This window comes from Silurus aristotelis, assembly GCF_946808225.1.
Source record: "Silurus aristotelis genome assembly, chromosome: 3".
Lineage (NCBI taxonomy): Eukaryota > Metazoa > Chordata > Actinopteri > Siluriformes > Siluridae > Silurus > Silurus aristotelis.
In genome coordinates, this window is record NC_139576.1 from 29713721 (window position 1) to 29728418 (window position 14698).

Consider the following 14698-nt stretch of genomic DNA (forward strand, 5'->3'; position numbering starts at 1 on the left):
GAAAGCTTTTCATAGTACCATAGCCATAAGCCTTAAAATAAACACAAAATTCGATTTACTAAAAACATTTAAAATTGAAAAGAAAATGTGAAACAATGAAAACATAAACAGTGACTAGAAATGCATATGCTTCTAGACATGCGTACACTAAAAAACATGTCCCATATTAATATGCATTTGGCTTAAGTCAACATTACTTACTACAATTTTTTTTTTTTTTGTGGGTTTTTTTAAGCTTTGTTAACATTTGCAATATAATATCTAATTTAACCCAGTAAAGTAGTACAGTATGCTGCAACTATTACATTTAGCCATTTACAAATACAACCCCAGAATTATTGGGACCCTGTGTCATGCAATGAAGAAGCTATATGATATATATATATATATATATATATATATATATATATATATATATATATATATATATATATATATATATATATATATATCATATAGCTTCTTCATTGCATGATAGAGCTTTAACCTGCATTAGTTCATTAGTTGATGACATGGTGAACTCACTGCTCAAGGTGATTCTAAGCCCATGCTGTGATTTCCATTACAGAATCACACATGTCTTTAATGCAATGATAGAGCTTTAACCTGGGGGACCGAAGAATACAGGCATCCATTATCGATTTTTTGTTGATCAGTTTATTAGATTTGCAAATCATTGCATTCTGTTTTTTATATATATATATATATATATATATATATATATATATATATATTTTTTTTTTTTTTAACTAGTGAATCATGGTTTTCATTCTAAATGAATGGATTTTGGATGTATTTCCAAAGTTTATTTACAATCTAATGCTTTTGGAAAGTAGATTTTATTAGCTATACCACTAAAAGAACTCACTGCACCCCTAAATGGTATGGAAATTTGTTTTAAGACCTGAGATTCTTGAAATTAATAAGTTTTAGAGAATCCTGCAGAGTACTGACCAAAATTGTTGAGTAAGTACAAAGTAGTAAGTAAAAGCTCAAAAAAAAATTTGTTTAATAATATTTTTGCAATTCAAAATAATTACATTAATAATTAAATATTCTCTAAAAAAAAAAATTAAATTAATTTACTAATTTCAATTAGTCTTCCTAGTACAGTTTTTCAGTGTACAAAGCAGTAAACTTGTATTGAAATAACTAAAATGAATAACTCCCCAGTTGCAAGTCAAACTCTACAACACCCCCTTCTGTCACAAGGATAGAAGTACAGTTGTTGCCGCCCCATGGCCACACTTGCACAGTCCTGATTATAGTCATAAAAAAATCTGTAACTTGTAAACCAGTAAATTGTAACTTGTTTATCATTCACACAACTGTGCATGCATGACTGTGATATCTTATGGTTTTCATAGATTTTTGGTCTTTTTAGCTACTTTTGTCACTTAACCCTTTGTAGAATAGTAAATTGTATTACTTAAATTGTTATAATTAAATATGAATATCTCACCTTATAACGACAGCCTAGCTCCAAAATATAAAATATAATAATTCACATATCTCTAAAACTAAAATAAAGCAACTTGTAAAAAAATTCCAATACTTCTTAAAAAAAAAAAGAGGACTAGTGGGAGAGAGCTACTCAAACATCTGTTTCTGTTTACCATGGCTTTTGATTCTTCCCTCTTAACTTTCCCAGGTTTCTTTGGCCATCTGGATAAGGATATGGAAAAAATATCTCATGGCAGTCTCTTTATTGCCCAGAGCATTATTTAGCCAGCATACGTAGTGGCACACAATAAATAGTACATCGAAACACCAAAGATTATCTTTACCTTCTAGCACTTGCATTATACCAGATGTAGATGTTTTGGTTTAAAACTGAGCTTGGTCTCGTAATAAACAAACAAACAAATAAAAAAATTATTTAGGCAAGGACATTAAGCTATTTGCTATAAGCAACAACTTTTGCAAAACAACTTTTGCTATAAGCAACAACTTTTGCAAAAAAAATAGATTCAGCCGTGGAAATTATGTGCATGGAGCTTTTAACATTTATGACATACCAGCATATGCTGCACTGCTTTGTGCTGCACACAGAAATAGACTTTACAGGGCAATGCTCACTTTTTTGCAGTTTTAAGACTTGTAGTCTTAAATTAAATTACAGACTATATGCATGCTATTAAACAAATACTCCTGTGCATTCAATAGGATTTACTTGCTTTAGTAAACCATACCTTATTTGCCACATGCTATTACTTTTACTTACCCTTAGTGATAAATGGTGTATTCTGCAGAGGATTTTAAAAAAATTTGCGAGTCAGTAATATATTATCTTCCTACTGTGTCCCATTAGTCAGTTTGATGCATTATTAACTCCAAGGCAGTGATAAATAGGATGGGTCCTAAGAAATTACTGAGAGACACCAGTGTATGGCACCAAGTTACTCATCAGGTCATCCAGTTCTGTTCTCCAAAAGTGAAGTTGCACAGCCTCCAACCCTAAGACACGGCACATGGAAAACTGCCATAGAACTCTTCTGCACCTCCCACTTTCTGTGGAAGGAAGGGGACGCAAACTCAAAGAGCAAAAAAACACAGGGAAAACTTTCAAATGAGAAACAGAAGCCTGTATGAGGAAAGTTATGTCACAGCCAATGCATCCTTAAACTCTTTGTTTTTCCAGATGACGTTAATTCTCTTTTGGTTTTGTTAAACTTCTAGGTTTTTGTACAGCATATTTCTAGAATAGTTCAGAACTGTAGACAATGTCTTCAAACATTTGTAAATGATGTTCGTTTTAATACAACTGGAAAAACATGCTTCCATAAATGCATTTCTCTGTGAAAATGATTTAAATTCAGATTAAAGTATAAGACCTCCACAAGCATGCAGTAAAAGCTCTAATAGTCATATGTCAAAGAATGTCCTCATTCTCCTTATAAAGAGCTCAAAACAATTCCACAATGAAACAATATCCTCTTCACCCAATTATCTGTCCTTGTCAGGGTTTTCTGGGCTCATAGCACTCTTTTCCAGTTACACGGCACGCACTTCTGGGTCAGCGGCCATCTTGCCATTTTTCCTGTGCCACCCAGTATTAAAGCACACAAAGGACATATACTCTGGGTCATATTATTCTACTGGCTCGTCATGTCTTTGGGAATATTCTTGCCACCCTGCCTGCTCTAGATCCTGTACCTAATCCCTGATCCCTGTTCTGCTCTGCCACCCTAGTTACTGTTTTGAACTCTGGACTGTTTTTTGGTTTGTGTTTTGGACTGTTTTCAGATCTCTGGTTTTGGTTCTCCATGTATTGCTCTGTCTTCTGGCTCTCGAATTTTGGACTGTTTTTTCAGACTCCGTTTTGGGTCTTGGAATTTGGACATGTTTTTTTCCCTTTGCCTCTTTTATCATGAAAAAACTGTTTTCACTATTCCCCTGTCACGTCCTGCATTTACACTGACCGCTCCTGACAGTCCTAATGTGAGCTGATCTTCTGTGCCACTGGATATTTGATCCCACTGACATACCCAGGTCTGAGATCCACCACAAAACACAAGAAGGAAGTAACTGTCCCACTAGTATTTCCTTGGCTGTGTATTATTGTAATCCACTCTAGCTGAACAAATACCACAAAAACCACTAGGAGCAGTCTCCCATGAACAGTCAGTAATCTGCACATGGTTTAACAGTCCATTATCATTCCTGTCTCAATAAAATATCACTTTGCCTCTCACACTGTAGCTCTCACCTTAAGTGTTTTGAAAGACTGGTCAAAGACTTTATCAGCGTTTTGACACCATAGACCCATTACAATTTGCATACCATCCCAGTCACTTTACTGATGATGCCAATGACACCTCGCCCGCATCCTTGAAAAATATAGACAACCAAAAAGGGATATTATGTTTAGATGTTGTTTTTTGATTACAGTTCAGTATTTAACATTATAATCCCAGCAAGCCCAGCACCAAGTTGGAGGACCTGGGACTTGTCCCATGCTTCTGTAAGTGGATCTTAAAATTGATGACCAGAAGGATGCAAACAGACTGACCTCTTTTTCATAAACATTCTTAAAGCAAACAAGGCATCTGTGGTGCTCTTCTTCGGCATGAAACCTCACTGTTGCTCACAGATTGTTACCTCTTTTATCAGCCTGGCTTCCACTACTCTTTCCCATAACTTCATGGTGTGACTGATCAACTAAATTCCCCTGTAGTTCCTGTAGGTCTGCACATCTCCCTTATTCTTAAAGAAAACTCCACTGCCATCTCTCCTAAACATCTCCATGCTTCTACTGGTATGTCATCTGGTCCTACAGACTTTCCACTCTTTATCCTTTTAATAGCTGCTCATACAGTACTTACTCCTTTCTAATCCTATCCATTTCCTGAGTTACCATCTTCACATCATTCAACCTTCTCTCCCTCTCTCATTTTCTTCAACATACTTCCATCTGCATCTTTTATTACTCTAACTTGCAGCACATCCTGTACATCTGTACATCCTGTACATCTGTACAAATCCTTTTCTATGTCTTTAGTGTCTAATTTCTCATATAGCTTTTTATATGACTTTTCCTTATCTTTTGCTACAACCCTCTTTACCTGCTGCTGCATCTCCTTGAACTTCTGCCTACTTTTCTCATCTCTCTCTGTCAATCCCAATTCTGTTTTGCCAACTTCTTTCTCCTTATGCTTTCCTGCACTTCATCATTCCACCACCACGTTTATTTTTCTTCCTTTCTATTTCCAGATGTCACACCAAGTACTTTTCTAGCTGCCTCCCTCATCACTTCTGCAGTAGTTGCCCAATCATCCAGCACCTCTTCACCACCACCGAGCCCCTGTCTGACCTCTTCCTTGAATGTCACACTACAGTCTTCCTCCTTTAGTTTCCATTATCTAATTATTTTTTCAGTTCTTGCTCTCCTCCTCTTCTTTTTCACCTCCAAATATTTCAGCAAGAATGTATTGATATTGATATTGAACATTGATATAATAACAGCCAATCATGGCTTGTCCATGATTGCTCTTATATATGTTAAACGTTAAATACTTCACACTCAGCTTTTATGGCAAAAAATAATAAATTCTTTAAACAGCTCATTTATATTTTAGTTTTTTTATAAAAAAAATAATTTATTTTAATTCATTTGCCACCGTACATATTTCATAGATTTTGCATTGGATATGTATTTTGTTTTCAAAAAACATTTGTGGAAAAAAACATTTGTTTTACTGTGGGCTTCTGACATACACTTTCAAATACTAATTCTTATTAAAGCACCACTAATCACTTTTTCATATAGATTGTGGAAGAGAATTCCAAAGATGAGAAGCAACCCAGCTAAATGCCCTAGACCCATATTGACTAAACAAACAGAAGGTACACCAAGGGAAACGGATGAAGAAGATATGAGAGTACACTTTGTAATGTAAGTATTAAGCAAATCAGAAAGATATGAGGATGCAAGATTATGAAGATTATACAGGCAGCTGAGTTTTGGACCAATTGAAGTTTAAAACCAAGTTTGTGTGGTAGCTCAAACAGAAGAGAGTTACAACAATCAATGCGTGAGGTAACAAGAGCATGTACAAGAAAAACTGTGAAATTGGATATCAGGAACGGGCGAAGACGGCTGATGTTCTGTAGATGGCGGCATGCAGACCGAGTAATATTGTCAATGTGCTTTTCAAAAGACAATGTACTATCAAGGATTGCCTTTCTTCACAGAAAGTAAAAAACTATTGAATTTTGACTAATTAGATTTAGTGGCAACCAGAAGAATCTCTGTTTTGTCATTATTCAGCTTGAGAAAATTGGGTGAGAACCAAGATTTAATCTCTTCTAAACAATTCAGAAGAGCGGAGAAAAGAAGAGTGCAATCTGGTTTTGAAGATAAATAGTATCATCTGTGTAGCAATGAAAATTAATGCCATATTTACTAAAAATATAACCAAGAGGTAATAAGTAAATGATAAAAAAGGGCCCAGATCGGAGCCTTGATGAACACTACAAATGTTTTAGTACCACAGACTTTTTTTTATCAGAAACAGAATCATACCCTAAAATAGAATCAAACAATCAATCAATCAATCAATCAATCAATCAATCAATCAATCAATCAATCAATCGCATATTTGGCTGTCATTTCCTACCCATTAATGTGGCCAATAGTCAAAATCGGCCAACGCATCACTGGCAACCAACTACCTATCATTGAGCACCTTTACCACAGCAGATGTCTGCACAGAGCTCACAACACCATCAAGGACTCTTCACATCTCAGTCACAAACTGTTTAACCTTCTTCCATCAAGATACAGGAACATACGCACCAGAACCAGCAGGTTCAGGGACAGATTTTTTCCATCCAAAGTCACACTACTTAACTCTACACTACACCTTTAGATCACTGTATAAAACTTCTGTACATTTATACATACAATGTACATATTACATAATGTATTTTTTATACTCCTGATTCTCTACACATATTGTGCCTCACATACATCTGCACTATATTTAGCACAATATTTAGTGTACTTGTATATTCAGCTTGTATACTTGTACTTGTATATTCAGCTTTTGCAATATCCTTTTACTTGTACCTTTACAACAGTCTGCACATTTTCACTGCCATAGACTTTATATTTATTCACTGTATTTACTTTCTATCTATCTATCTATCTATCTATCTATCTATCTATCTATCTATCTATCTATCTATCTATCTATCTATCTATCTATCTATCTATCTATCTATCTATCTATCTATCTATCTATCTATCTATCTATCTATCTTTAACTTACTGCAGCTGTTGTTTTAATGAGCTCTACTGCCACCGGCTGGTTATTTATGAATCTTTAACTTGCATTAATTCACTCCGTTAAACTTCTATTCTGAAGTAAGCCCACCCGGCAATTTAGTCCCATCATTATTTCGGTGTACCCCCTGATGGGTTAGTGGTTAGGATGTGGCGCTCTCACTGCTGCGGCCCGAGTTCGATCCCCGGTCAGGGGATTGGTTCAGGGAACCAACCCCCGCCATTAGGGTTGCACAAACCTTAGTGCTGGTCCCAAGCCCAGATAAATGGGGAGGGTTGCGTTAGGAAGGGCATCCAGCGTAAAAACCTGTGCCAAATCAAACATATGAATGATCCGCTGTGGCGACCCCTAATGGAAGAAGCCAAAATAAGTTTTCTTGTTGAGGTGTACTGTTCAGTGCAAAAGTGCAGTCCTAAGCCATTGTTTATATTAATTACAGTCCAAATCCATCCTCGTAGCTTTTGAGTTGTTCAGTAACTTTACGGATTGATAAGCTGTTCATGTATATCCATCCTCAGCTGAACTGAGTGGCCTCCAGTTGAAGAAAACACTTTCCAGGGGTAAGGCATTCAGATGAATCAGGCAGATCTGAAGAGAAGAAAGAAACAGGAGCACTGGTCACTGGTACCTCAGGAGCATGTTTTTAGTTCTTGTGATAGTTTTTGTTAACGATTATGACCTTGTGGCATGGACAAGGGAAGCTAAGGTGCACCAGACAAAGATGTTGTTTTTTGTTGTTGTTCTGCATTGAGTTGGACAACCTAGACTTTTCTTTCTTTCGGCTTCTCCCATTAGGGGTCGCCAAAGCGGATCATCCGCATGTTTGATTTGTCACATGTTTTTACGCTGGATGCCCTTCCTAACGCAACCCTCCTTAATTATCCGGGCTTGGGACCGGCACTAAGAGTGGCTGGGGTTGGTGTAAGGTCACATTCTGCCATTAACTCCTGAGAACCACCAGCTGCAGTGTTTTATACCCTGGATACTTTCATAGTGCATTTAAATTCAATTTAATTCAATTTAATTTCTATAGCACTTTTCACAATGGGAATTGTCTCAAAGCAGCTTTACAGAATATACGAATTATAGAAAAAATTAAATAAATGTAATTATTCCTGATGAGCAAGCCATTGTTTATATAACTGTGAGAAGTTTATATAACTGTGAGAACTGTGAGAAGAAAAAACTTCCTAAGATGGTTTGAGGAAGAACCCTTTAGAGGTGCCAGACTCAAAAAGAGAACCCATCTTCATTTGGGTGACACCAAAAGGGTGATTATAAATCATTACATTACAAACACTGGAAAACAAGAAAAATCATGAGCATGAGAGCGTGTAAATATGAGTAATTACCTTTATACAGTCAGTTGGAGTTATGGAACCAGGCACTTCTGAGCAACTCATAAATTATAAATTCCACAAAAATTCCTCCATGGCATACCATCTAAATGTTCAATGATGGGGTAAGAGCATATGTCAAAAGTTATTTTGATTGTTAATTGGTTGTTTATCCTCAAAGCCCAATGACTGAAATCTTTATGAATTAAAGATTTAAAGATCTTTAACATTAATTATTTACTAATTTATTAATAAATTCTCTTCTTCGGCTTCTTGCCGAGTTTGGCTTAGGTTCCAAGTGAGAGGAAACTATGGTGGTTATCAAGAGTTTCTAGAACATAGATAAATAGAACACTTTATTCATCCCAAAGGGAAAATCAACATCACATGCAGAACCCAATGTTCTAATTGACTCTCCTGATCACCAGATGGCAGTGTTTCCACACTCTAATAACCTACAGCAATAGGTCACAATGGGTCTCACACACACACACACACACACACACACACACACACACACACACACACACACACACACACACACACACATACACACACACACACACACACGGGCATTCTGAGATGATAGTTACACTTTTAGGACATACTTTTGTGGCCATTTATCTGTTGATCAATGTGCAAAATGAAGGTGTCCATTAAAACAGGAATGATTCTGTAATGAAATCACTGCATGGGCTCAGAAAAGTCACAGCACAGTTCACCTGCCATAAAGGCAAAGGAAAAAACACATATGTATATGATCAAGAAATGTGCCATTTTCTCTGGACTAAAACAAACCCCAAGGAAAATCTAAAGAGGAATCAAACCATCCAGCTTGTTCAGCGCTCAGCTTCAAAGCCTGCATCTCTGACAGTAAGGAGGTGCATTACTGGATATGGAATGGGCAGCATAGATGCTGAAAGGTGTATACAGGATTTAGAGCAACATATGCTTCTATTGAGATGACATCTTTTTCAGAGAAGGCCTGAAAATGCTAAACAGCATACTGCATCTATTAAAGTAACATGGCTTCATCGAAGTTGAATTGGTCTGCCTGCAGTCCAAACCTTTCACTAATTGAAAACACATGAATACAACAAAGAAGACCCAGGACTGTTTAGCACATGCAAGTGTTTTGAAGTCCCCGTAATAATTAAAATTCTGTTCATCATGTTTTGCACATGGTTCAAGTAAAATACACCTCACTTCCATACACAGTGCTCCACACCGCTCTCTCTTTCCTGCATATTCACATGCACACCAATGGTGTAATTTAACGAATTACAAATACTCTTCTTACTGTAATTGAGTTCTCAGTAATTGTACTTTATTAAGAATTTTAAAAACAGTGCACTTTTACTTGAGTATATTTTAGTGCTGTATCCATTTTTTCAACGTGCTACTTTCCCTCAACCTTCCGTTGTGACTTTATTCACCTGATTCCTGTGGGTCCTGCTGAAAAAACATTTATGGTATAACTTCCACTGGATGTAGTATCAGCGTTGACTGACTTTTCTTTATGTGCGATTTGCTTTTCAGTCAAGAATATGTTCAAAAGACATTAAAACACATGTGACATTAGGAACATGTGCTGTTCATGGCTGCACTGACAAAGCTTAATTACTGGTATAAAAACAGTGCTAAAATGTATACACAAAAAGTTAGAGGGGACTTCACTTGCAATAGTTTTAAACTGTTTTGCTGACAGCTATTATACACACACATATACTGTATATTTGAGCTTATGCAGCTACAGATGCAGTATGCGAGTTCTGACTAGTAAACTTTCTAATGACCTAATCAAAGGATGTGAAAATAGCAATGTGATTGGACACCTGGTAGATGGCCCCAGTGACTCCATTTCAAAATCTGCGATCATGTACAAACCCGATTCCATAAAAGTTGGGACACTGTACAAATTGTGTATAAAAACAGAATGTAATGATGTGGAAGTTTCAAATTGCAATATTTTATTCAGAATACAACATAGATGACACATGTTTAAACTGAGAACATGTATCATTTTAAGGGAAAAATAAGTTGATATTAAATTTCATGGCATCAACCCATATCAAAAAAGTTGGGACAAGGACATGTTTACAACTGTGTGGCATCTCCTCTTCTTTTTATAGCAGTCTGCTAATGTTTGGGGACTGAGGAGACAAGTTGCTCAAGTTTAGCAATAGGAACAATGTCCCATTCTTGTCTAATACAGGCTTCTAGTTGCTCAACTGTCTTAGGTCTTCTTTGTCACGTCTTCCTCTTGATGATGCACCAAATGTTTTCTATGAGTGGAAGATCTGGACTGCAGCCTGGCCATTTCAGCACCCGGATCCTTCTTCTACGCAGCCATGATGTTGTAATTGATGCAGGATGTGATCTGGCATTGTCATGTTGGAAAATGCAAGGTCTTTCCTGAAAGAGACGATGATTGGATGGGAACATATGCTGTTCTAGAACTTGGATATACTTTTCAGAATTGATGGTGCCTTTCCAGATGTGTAAGCTGCCCATGCCACACCCACTCATGCAACCCCATACCATCAGAGATGCAGGCTTCTAAATGAGCCTTGGCCCAGAGAAAACGCCTGTGCTTCTGGATCATGTTTAGATATGGCTTCTTTTTTGACCTATAGACTTTTAGCCGGCAGTGGCGAATGGCACGGTGGATTTTGTTCACCAACAATGTTTTCTGGAAATATTCCTGAGTCCATGTTGTGATTTCCATTACAGTAGCATTCCTGTATGTGATGCAGTGCCGTCTAGGGCACGAAGATCATGGGCATCCAGTATGGTTTCCTGGCCTTGACCCTTACGCACAGAGATTGTTCCAGATTCTCTGAATCTTTGGATGATATTATGCACTGTAAATGATTATACCTTCAAACTCTTTGCAATTTCTTTCTGAGAAACTCCTTTCTGATATTGCTCCACAATTTTTTGTAGCAGCATTGGGGGAATTGGTGATCCTCTGCCCATCTTGACTTCTGACAGAACCTGCCACTCTGAGACGCTCTTTTTATACCCAATCATGTTGCCAATTGACCTTATAAGTTGCAAATTGGTCCTCCAGCTGTTCCCTATATGTACAGTTAACTTTTCCAGCCTCTTATTGCTACCTGTCCCAACTTTTTTGGAATGTGTAGCTCTCATGAAATAAAAAATGAGCCAATATTTGGCATGACATTTTAAAATGTCTCACTTTCAACATTTGATATGTTATCTATATTTTATTGTGAATAAAATATAAGTTTATGAGATTTGTAAATGATTGCATTCCTTTTTAATTCACAATTTGTAGTGCCTCAACCTTTTTGAAATCGGGTTTGTATTTTATGCTATCGGTTGCCTGCAAAACTGATTTCTGAAAACCTTACAATAGATACTTTTGACCCCAGCAACATGTGATGTGATGGCATAAATCTGACTGGACAAAAACTTCAACTCTAGGCAAACTTTGAATCCATAAACACATTTAACAGCATTGTAAAATTTCTTCTCTGTCTTCTTTGATTCATATTTCCAAACAAAACTATTTGAAAGTGTTATAACCAGTGTTGGGCAGTAACGCATTACTGTAACGCAGTTACTTTTGACAGTAACTAATACTGTAACGCATTACTTTTTAAATAAAGTAACTCCGTTACCTGTATGGTGCGTTACCCGTTACTTTTAAATGAATGAATTTGGACTGAAGTGTAGCCTACAGTCTAACCTGTTTACAGCAGCGACGCATTGTAGGATTGGCGGATGAACCTCTGTAAACACGAAGAAGACGCGCTGTGGGCATGTCTCCATTTATTCAGGTCTGTGTCAGTAATGGCGAGTCGAGGCGAGAGCAAGACGAGTTTCTCAAAATGGAAATATGCTTATTATTTCACTTTAGTTAAAAATAAAGACAAAAACTTTTCAGTCAAATGTAAGCTGTGTCTTTCTGGTTCGAAGGTCGTATCTACTGCGATAAACAGCAACTCCAATCTGTCGACGCTCCTTTATTATTCTGTGTCTGTATTCTGTTGTGTTTGTTGTAGGTCATGTTGTGTGCAGGTCTCATTACAAACCAGAGTTTCCATCCTGCCCTAGTCTGCCTTGATCCCACCTCCACACTGATGGCATTATGATTGGTGATCCTATTTAAGGAAGATGAAGAGCTGCAACCTGAAAGGGTTATTTTAGTGGTGTTTGGTATGCTATTTTGTGCTTGGCTTAGTTTGGAATCTGTTTGTTCTGATTTTGACTTGTGCCTGTATGTTGACCCTAAGCTTGGTTTGCCCTTTTGGACTGGTTAACTGGTTTTCTGTATATATTTAATACTGTACAAAATCACTTGGTTCACTGGCAGTAGGGGTGTGGCTGCTATTTGCTTTGGAGTGGGGTTTGGTTTTCATTTCTTTCAGGTAAGGGAGCATAAAAAATTTGACATTTTTGGCCTTGGCCTACCCTGAAGGCAAACCATTGTACAGTTGTGTAAATACTACTATTTGTGTTAACAATATACAAACACCTTGTGTAGCAAACCTTGTGTGCATTTTTATATATTTATTTATTTATTTTTTGTTTTCACAAAAATATCATGCGTTGAATCCTGAGCTAGTTACTCTGTGCTGCCTAACCCTAGACTGGGTCATAACAAAAGCCATCCTCTTTTACTAAAAAAATGTAATAAGACTATGATTATTATTTTATGCTAAGATTTTGAAAGCAGTGAGTTAGCATTTGAAAAATTAGCTGAAAATGGTGTTTTGCAAGTGGTTAAATATGAATTATGAGAGTCCAAGGATTTTGGAACATGTGGTTATTAAATGTTTCACTTAGCTGTTTCACTTACTCACACATCTTTGGTTACTATGTCTTCTTACCCAATCGGGAACAGTAATAGTGCAGTGGGGCAAAAAAGTATTTAGTCAGCCACCAATTGTGCAATTTCTCCCACTGGAGAGATGAGAGAGGCCTGTAATTTTCATCATAGGTACACTTCAACTATAAGAGACATAAGGAGAAAAAAAAAATCACATTGTCTGATTTTTAAAGAATTTATTTGCAAATTATGGTGGAAAATAAGTATTTGGTCACCTAAAAAAGCAAGATTTCTGGCTCTCACAGACCTGTACCTTCTTCTTTAAGAGGCTCCTCTGTCCTTCACTTGTTACCTGTATTAATGGCAACTGTTTGAATTCGTTATCAGTATAAAAGACACCTGTCCACAACTTCAAACAGTCAGACTCCAAACTCCACTATGGCCAAGACCAAAGAGCTCTCAAAGGGCACCAGTAACAAAATTGTAGACCTGAACCAAGCTGGGAAGACTGAATCTGCAATAGGTAAGCAGCTTGTTGTAAAGAAATCAACTGTGGGAGCATTTATTAGAAAATGGAAGACATACAAGACCACTGATAATCTCCCTCGATCTGGGGCTCCACGCAAGATCTCACCCCGTGGGGTCAAAATGATCACAAGAACGGTGAGCAAAAATCCCAGAACCACACGGGGGACCTAGTGAATGACCTGCAGAGAGCTGGGACCAAAGGAACAAAGGCTACCATCAGTAACACACTACACCACCAGGGACTCAAATCCTGCAGTGCCAGACGTGTCCCCCTGGTTAAGACAGTACATGTCCGGGCCCGTCTAAAGTTTGCTGGAGAGCATTTGGATGATCCAGAAGAGGATTGGGAGAATGTAATTTGGTCAGATCAAAACAAAATAGAACTTTTTGGTAAAAACTCAACTTGTCGTGTTTGGAGGAGAAAGAATGCTGAGATGCATCCAAAGAACACTATACCTACTGTGAGAGACATCATGCTTTGGGGCCGTTTTTCTGCCAAGGGACCAGGACGACTGATCCGTGTAAAGGAAAGAATGAATAGGGCCATGTATCGTGAGATTTTGAGTGAAAACTCCTTCCATCAGCAAGGGCATTGAAGATGAAACGTGGCTGGGTCTTTCAGGATGACAATGATCCCAGCACATCGCCCGGGCAACAAAGGAGTGGCTTTGTAAGAAGCATTTCAAGGTCCTGGAGTGGCCAGTCTCCAGATCTCAACCACATAGTAGGGAGTTGAAAATCCATGTTGCCCAGCGACAGCCCCAAAACATCACTGCTCTAAAGGAGATCTGCATGGAGGCATGAGCCAAACTATTCAATTCAATTCATTTTTTTTGTATAACGCTTTTAACAATGAACATTCTCTCAAAGCAGCTTTACACAGATAATGTGGTGATTAAAAGTGAATATGTTCTTTATAAGTAAGTTTATTACTGATGAGCAAGCTGGTGGCAACTGTGGCAAGGAAAAACTCCCCGAGATGGCATTAGGAAGAACTACCAGCAACAGTGTGTAAAAACCTTGTGGAGACTTACAGAAAATTTTGATCTCTGTCATTGCCAACAAAGGGTATATAACAAAGTATTGAGAAATTTTGTTATTGACCAAATATGTTTTTTTCCACCATATATTGCAAATAAATTCTTTAAAAATCAAACAATGTGATTTTCTGGATTTTTTTCCTCATTTTGTCTCTCATAGTTGAAGTGTACCTATGATGAAAATTACAGGCCTCTCTCATCTTTTTA

General features: G+C 37.3%; 2 protein-coding genes across 3 annotated transcripts in view; both read right to left on the bottom strand.

Moving 5' to 3' along the window:
- col6a3 (collagen, type VI, alpha 3) overlaps nucleotides 1-2500 on the bottom strand; it is a 75454-nt gene extending 72954 nt beyond the window's left edge. Inside the window, exon 1 of one of the 2 annotated variants that reach the window (XM_083537624.1) lies at nucleotides 2225-2453. The gene's annotated coding sequence lies outside the window, so the exon portion shown is untranslated. Of the gene's footprint in view, nucleotides 1-2224 lie in introns of both variants that reach the window. The other variant, XM_083537622.1, reaches the window with a different exon arrangement.
- Nucleotides 1-14698, bottom strand: part of LOC310724036 (craniofacial development protein 2-like) — a 384292-nt gene that overhangs the window by 273039 nt on the left and 96555 nt on the right. The gene's annotated exons all lie outside the window — the stretch shown is intronic.